General features: G+C 37.4%; 1 protein-coding gene across 8 annotated transcripts in view; it reads right to left on the bottom strand.

Moving 5' to 3' along the window:
• The window catches only part of LOC135097365 (coiled-coil domain-containing protein AGAP005037-like), a 67,751-nt gene that overhangs the window by 60,089 nt on the left and 162 nt on the right, over positions 1 to 7,500 (bottom strand). For 2 of the 8 annotated variants that reach the window (XM_063999179.1, XM_063999182.1), the window contains exons 1-3: positions 6,258 to 6,489; positions 5,199 to 5,252; positions 3,085 to 3,170 (exon numbers count right to left, since the gene is read on the bottom strand). The gene's annotated coding sequence lies outside the window, so the exon portion shown is untranslated. Of the gene's footprint in view, positions 1 to 3,084; positions 3,171 to 5,198; positions 5,253 to 6,257; positions 6,490 to 7,500 lie in introns of those variants that run through there. The other 6 variants (XM_063999185.1, XM_063999183.1, XM_063999186.1 and 3 more) reach the window with 6 other exon arrangements.

The following is a 7,500-nucleotide window of genomic DNA, read 5'->3' as shown; positions in this document are numbered from 1 at the left end:
CATGTGAGGCTGCTGACCTGGTGTATAGACAGATTGATTATTAGAGCTAAGAGTGTGTGGTACCTTGTCTGGGCTGCCCTGTGTGGGATTGCCAGCCTGGTATATAGATAAATAGATAGATTTTGAAATGTTTTTGAGTTTTGATACAGATACTTTTTGAGGCACTATGATTGATCAGGTTCTCATAAACATTTTTTTGCTTTCCCGTTGGTGCTTTCCTGTTGATGTTATTTATAAGACACACAAACTTGTTTTCTAATTGTCTCTAACCCACCAGAACTGTTTCCTAATGTCACAGAGCTGACCTGGTGTCGTCTAGCCATCTTTGTTTTCTGTAACGGTGTAGGGACCTTGCTAGGCTGTCAACTGAAGCACGTAATCACTCCTCATATAATATGCTTCAGCTAAACCAAGCTTGACTCATCACAGAATCACCTCATTCAAATAAATAGACAAAACAATAAATAAACACCCTCAAATATTCAGATGCTGAAATAACTTATAAAAACACTCTTCAAAACCCCAGTAACCCACAAAAACACCCTTGAAAACTCCAATAACTTATAAAAACCCCCTTGAAATTCCCACAAATTCACAAAAGCACCCTTGAAAACCCAGTGACTGATAAAAAAGACTCAGACCAAGCTAGACTCATCACAGAATTATATCACTCAAATAAACTAACAAAATAATAAATGAAGATTCTCAAACACTCAGCAACTGGATTAAAATGAACACAGCAGTAGTTTTCTTACTAATCTGCCCATTACTGCTGAAAAATATAGACTTTGGTAAACCAAATACCAAACACTCAAATATTGAATTGAAACAAACAGTATTTCTCTCTCTCTCTCTCTCTCTCTCTCTCTTGCAATACTTTCCTGCAACACATCCCACCTACACTTAAACTAACATCATCCCCAATCACCCATTCACCCATCACTTCTCACAGGTCACCCCTCACTCCCTGACCCACCAGCTCCCGGCCAGACACTGCAGGTGATGAGTCAGGAATGAGGGTGAATCAATACCTAAGTGACTTGACTGTGAACTCTGACCCACACACCCCACGCTACACCAACACTACACCCGAGAGAATTTAGTCACCCCCACACACTCCAGGTTACATCCAATGATATTATCAAAGCCAAAATCATATTGTGTTTTGTATTTTTTTTGCACTCAGCTTAACACACTTAACTCTGAACTCATTTTAAAGCCAGGCTACACCCAGATCTACACCCAAAATGATGTGTAACATACCTAAAAGAATATAGCTGAAATCTGCATCATACTATGTTTTACAGGCATTGTACTCAGCTTAAAGGTACTCAAATCTACACCTATTCTTAAGCCAGTTTACATCTTCACCCAAACTACACCCAATATAGAGTATAATCAAAACATATTTCAAGACACTTATTCTCCAATTTTGAAAGATATTTTTTATCTTTTGTTGGGATTGGCACCTCAATTAGTGTTCCCCCCTCTCTCTCTCTCATTTTGCTGACCTTGGCCAGTGTCCATCTTACATAAAAACATTAAAAAAAAAGCATCATATTGTGTTTTCTGGCCATTGCACTCAACCTAACAGATCCAAAACTACACTCAATGTACACCCAAGCCCATACAAAATCAAGTTAGCATCATATGAATTGTTTTGTATTGTGAATTAGTGTACATAACATACTTTCCTGTCCCATACATATTCACTGCAAGCTGTACCCAACAAAGAATAATCAACACAGCATCATATTCAGCATTTTACAGTGTGAATCAATACACTTTTCATATTTTCAGCCCCAGTGGTTCAAGGTAAAATACACCCAATATACAGAAAAGTATAATTAAGGTGTATTCTTGTTAATTTGTAATGTGAACTAGTATACTTCTAATACCTTCCAGTCCCACACAGATCCAAGACAAGCTACACCCAATGTACAGATATTTGGGTGTATTTTTTTTTTTTTTTTAGTGTGAATAAGTGTAAATTTAATACCCCACAGGCCCACACAGGTACAAAACAACCACACCCAACATGAAAAAAAGCACAATTAAGTGTATTTTGTAGTTTTATAAGTATACTTTTTCACATTCACAGCCCCACACAGCCCTGTAAGGCAAGCTATACCCAACATACAGAAATCATGGTGCATTTTTTAACATACTTTTCATACTCTCCAGCCCCACACAAATCTATACAGTACACCCAATATACTAGAGGTGTATTTGTCACAGTACCCAGCTAAGCCACAGCCACAGCCCCTGCCCTCCCATGCTGGGTATTACTATGGGAGGTCACAAGGTCGCATGATAATACCTCTAAGGCCACCAGTATTTGGTGCCAGCACACACAGACACACAGACAAACACACACAGGTAAGTAAACAGTGAAACACACACACACACACACACACACACACACACACACACACACACACACACACACACACACACACACACACACACACACACACATACGTACTCACGCACAATATCAGAGGATTGTGTTTTGTGTATGTGTATGTGTATATGTGTGTGTGTGAGTGTGTTGATTTGAGATATACAAGGAATAGAATGGATCTTTTTGTAGCAGTAATAGTAGTAGTAGTAGTAGTAGTAGTAGTAGTAGTAGTAGTAGTAGTAGTAGTAGTAGTAGTAGTAGTAGTAGTAGTAGTAGTAGTAGTAGTAACAATAGATAAGATTGTATGTGTGTGCATGTGTGTGTTGATCCAAGACATACATGAAATATATCTTCTTTGTAGCAAAAGTAGTAGTAGTAGTAGTAGTAGTAGTAGTAGTAGTAGTAGTAGTAGTAGTAGTAGTAGTAGTAGTAGTAGTAGTAGTAGCAGTAGTAGTAGTGGTAACGAGAACACCATTACCTGCAACACCTGAAGCTCAAGGTAGAGACTGAGCAGTGACTGTCTGAGGGAAGGATGGGAAGGAAAGGAGGAGGTAGTGGTGGTGGTGGTGGTGGTGGTGGTGGTGGTGGTGGTGGTGGTGGTGATGGTGGTGGTGGTGGTGGTGGTGTGTCAGGAGGGATGGGGATGGACAGAACACACAGACAGAGCCACCATGGGTTACCTGCAGGGACGTGCTGCTTTGGGGGGTGCTGAGGTCAGGCAGGTCATCGCTGAAGGAAACTGACTTCTCAAATGATACCGATTTTTCTGTGGACGGGAAAAAAACATGTGAATCTCAGTTTTGTGGTATAGTTTGAATTTGTTTATACACATTGAGTAATACATGCAGTACTGTATATGCATGAGTGGGTATAGGCAACGAATGGCCACACATCTATGTATACTGAGTGTTACATATGAGCACATGACAAGACTGGTTCCTCTCTTGCAGACGAACACACACACATACACATACACACGAACACACACATATATCATTCGTTATATAGATAGATAGATAGATGAGCAATACACACATCATGTCAATAGTAGTAATAGTAATAGTTAAGTAACAATGGTAATAGTAGTAGTAGTAGTAAGACAAACATACGAATTAGTCAACATAAAAAATATTAAAAACTTTGAAAAAAAAAATGTTTATAAAAATTGATAACTAGACTTCTGAATGGCTATTTAAGGGGCACTGTGGGGGTGTGGGGGTGTGGGAGGCATGCACAGTCCTCATCCCAGTGTAGCAGCAGCAGCAGCAGCAGTGGCAGCAGCAGCAGCAGCAGCAGCAGCACTAAGGTGACTAGTGAGTGTGTGTGAGGCTAGACTGAGAGAGAGAGAGAGAGAGAGAGAGAGAGAGAGAGAGAGAGAGAGAGAGAGAGAGAGAGAGAGAGAGAGAGAGAGAGAGAGAGAGAGAGAGAGAGAGAGAGAGAGAGAGAGAGAATCACTGAGGGATATATGCACATAGATTGAGAGACACTGACACACAGACAGACAGAAGAAAGACAAACAAAGGAGGAAGAAAAGCAAGAGATAAAAAACAGAGAAAGACAGAAAGAAAAAGAGAATACACAAAAGAAATAGACAGATAGACACAGAAGCAGAAAGACAAAGAAAGCGAGAAGTAAAACACAGATAAGACAAGCAGAGAAAGAGACAAAGATAGAAAAAAATATAAATAAACAGAGACAGAGAGAGAAAAAGAGAGATAGAGACAGAAAGAGATAAAAAATAGACACATGAGTTTTCTAATCAGTCACTCACACACACACACACACACACACACACACACACACACACACACACATACAACATACAAAATACAAAAAATACACTTGGCCTTTTTTAAATCTATCATACAATTAAGAACTTTGTTGCAATTAATATAGATTAGTACATTCAGTTCTTAGAGAAAAAGTAAGTTAGTAATGCAGCACGCACGTAACTTCTGGAGCCAAAAAAGTAGTAGTAGTAGTAGTAGTAGTAGTAGTAGTAGTAGTAGTAGTAGTAGTAGTAGTAGTAGTAGTAGTAGTAGTAGTAGTAGTATACATGACACAGAAGTATGTACAGATATATAAAGAAATACAGATGTAATAGTAATAAGAGTAAAGTGTGTTAAGTTACATATTCATTCTTTAAAATACGTAGAGACAGAGACAGAGAGAGAGAGAGAGAGAGAGAGAGAGAGAGAGAGAGAGAGAGAGAGAGAGAGAGAGAGAGAGAGAGAGAGAGAGAGAGAGAGATTTATGATGCTCAGAAACGCATATCTTTCGTGCTTAAAAAAAGAGAAAAATAAAGAAAAAAACTTACAGAATTATGGAGAGAGAGAGAGAGAGAGAGAGAGAGAGAGAGAGAGAGAGAGAGAGAGAGAGAGAGAGAGAGAGAGAGAGAGAGAGAGAGAGAGAGAGGAACATTAAAAATTCCACATACCGAAAAACTCTTGCAAGAAAAGACAATAAAAAAACACCGAAAAAAAAGATTTACGTCGAAAAAAAAGTCTAGATATTCAAAAAAGCAATCATTTAATATAACTTCTACATATATATATAATTTTTTTTTTTTTGATAGTAGGGGGAAGGGACTTTTTTGGGGGGGATGGTGGTGGTGATGGTTAAGTTTTAATAATAGCTTTTAATATAACTGTGATGGTGATTAGTGTGAATGTTAGCTAGCAATAGTAATAGTGATAACAATAGTAGTGGTGGTGGTGGCGGTGGTGGTAGATGGGAAAAATAGTAGTAATATATAGAGCAAAAGGCAAAAAAAGGCATGGCTGGATTACTGTACCTCTCCCCTTGCCCAATTTTGGAGGTTTTGTGTCAGGCCGAAGATATGAGTCGTCTGAAAGTATGAGTTAGGTTACTGGCTTGTACCCATTCCTCCCCATTCCCTCCCATGCACCCATAAAACTAACTGCTATTATTTACATCACTACCAATTTTTTCTCTCTCCTTTTTATTGCTGATTACTGTTGGTTTTTTGATTCCCCCATGCACCCATTCCTTCCCCATTCCCTCCCATGCATCCCGATTGTAAATCTAAGCCAATATATTTTAATTTCAACCTTTTTCTTTCTTTCTTATACTCTTATGTATTTTTGCTTTTCTTTTATATTTTATCATGCACCTATTCTTTTCCCATTCCTTCCCATGCACCCCCATTATAAAACAACCCGTTATATTTTAGACTTCTACCTTTTTTCCTTTTTTTCTCTCTTTCTTACATGTATTTATTATTGTTACTATTATTTTATTTTGTCATGCCCCTATTCCTCCCCCTTTCCCTCCCATGCACTCATAAAACTAATCTTTATAATTTAAATCATCATTTTTCTCTCTCCTTTTTTATACCTATTTTTGTCTTTATCTTCTCATGCACCCATTCTTCCATTATTTCCCCATTCCCTTTCATGCACCCCCATTGTAAAATTAACCCATTATATTTTTGATTTCTACTTTTTTCTTTGTTATATCAAAATTTTTAGTTATTGTTGTTTCTCTCCTTTTTTAAATAATTATATTATTTTCTTTCCTGTTCTCCCATGCACCCATTCCTCTCCCACTCATAAAATTACCCCATTGTATAATGTTTACCCATAATATATAAATTTCTACCTTTTTATCTTTTCATTATACACCCATTACAATATTAATCCTCCCCCCACCATTCCTACCCATGCATTTCTCATATTCCCCCTTTTAATACCCATTCCCATTGGGACCCATTATATCTATCTCAGTCTCTTCCATTAGAAACATCAGGAATATAAGTTTACTAATGGCTGTGGGAGAAATATATAAGGGACGATTCAAGGAAATAATTATAATATTTTCTAATAGTACTTACAAGTTTGATATTTTTTTCTTTATCAATCATTCTTTTTTCTTCTTTTTAGGTGGTGGAGACAGTTTGTCTTTTCCTTTTCCTTATTTTCTTTTTCTTTTTTTGTATAAGGTGATAGAAGCAAGGAAATGCAATGCAGGGAAAGAAAATAAGGAAGAGATTGATAACTTTCACTGTTGAAAAGACCAGAGAGAGAGAGAGAGAGAGAGAGAGAGAGAGAGAGTATGCATTCCTTCTCTCTTCCTCCTTTACCATTTCTAAGTGAGAGAAGACAAAGATGGATTTCTGAACTCTCTCTCTCTCTCTCTCTCTCTCTCTCTCTCTCTCTCTCTCTCTCTCCATTCATTGTTGCATTTAGCAACTTTACTGAGACAAAAAAAATAAAAAATGAAAACTTGATTATTTTTTTCTTTGGTTTTCTTAAAAATCGCATTTTTTCCTTTGTCTTTGAGAAGATACATTAACAGGAAAAAAAGTGGTTTGTTTGCTTCTTAGTTTGTTTTTCTTCTATATCACTCTTTTCGTTTCTGCTTTTGTTGATCTCTCTCTCTCTCTCTCTCTCTCTCATACTGCTCCTTGCAACACTAGAAACGCAACACTACACTGATTCCTGCAATACAATAGCAAAACTGTTATTCCGAAAAACGTGGTGTGCAATGATAATCATAATAATAATAATGATAATGACGCTGAGTGAATTGTGTTTGCCTAGGCGGAGGCTGCGCGTCAGCTGATCGTCTGTTATGGTATTCCTTATTGTTTTGGTGCCAATAGACTATCTCAGTATCAGACCTTGACTTCTAATTTATGAAACTACATTATTTTTGGGGTATTATATATTCAAGTCTTCTAGAAGTTGACTAGAAAAGAAATTATCGTACTTTGAGTTTTATCAATTAAGGCACAAAATACAAGATGTCCCAGGAATATATGAACGACACGCTGCACGTGTATATCCTTAATTTCGCTGTTAAACCGTTTATTTCCTAGATACATATTTAAAAATACTTTAATTTTACTATTTCGTTAAAAGAAAGAAAAAAAAAGATATCCTGCAGACTAACTCTTGTGCTATATACCTGGCGAATCTGGCAACCGCAACTTGAGTTCATGACTCCTATCATTAAGACGGGTATTCACATATATGTCCCTACATATGTGTGGGAGGGCAATGAACCTTAGTGTTAGAGGAAATAAAGGTCAGATTGCAGGGTTTTGTGTGTGTGTAGGTGATTCTCTCTCTCTC

This window comes from Scylla paramamosain, unplaced genomic scaffold, assembly GCF_035594125.1.
Source record: "Scylla paramamosain isolate STU-SP2022 unplaced genomic scaffold, ASM3559412v1 Contig18, whole genome shotgun sequence".
Taxonomy (NCBI): domain Eukaryota; kingdom Metazoa; phylum Arthropoda; class Malacostraca; order Decapoda; family Portunidae; genus Scylla; species Scylla paramamosain.
Note: the sequence above shows the minus strand (reverse complement) of the source record. Positions and strands in the feature narration are given on the sequence as shown.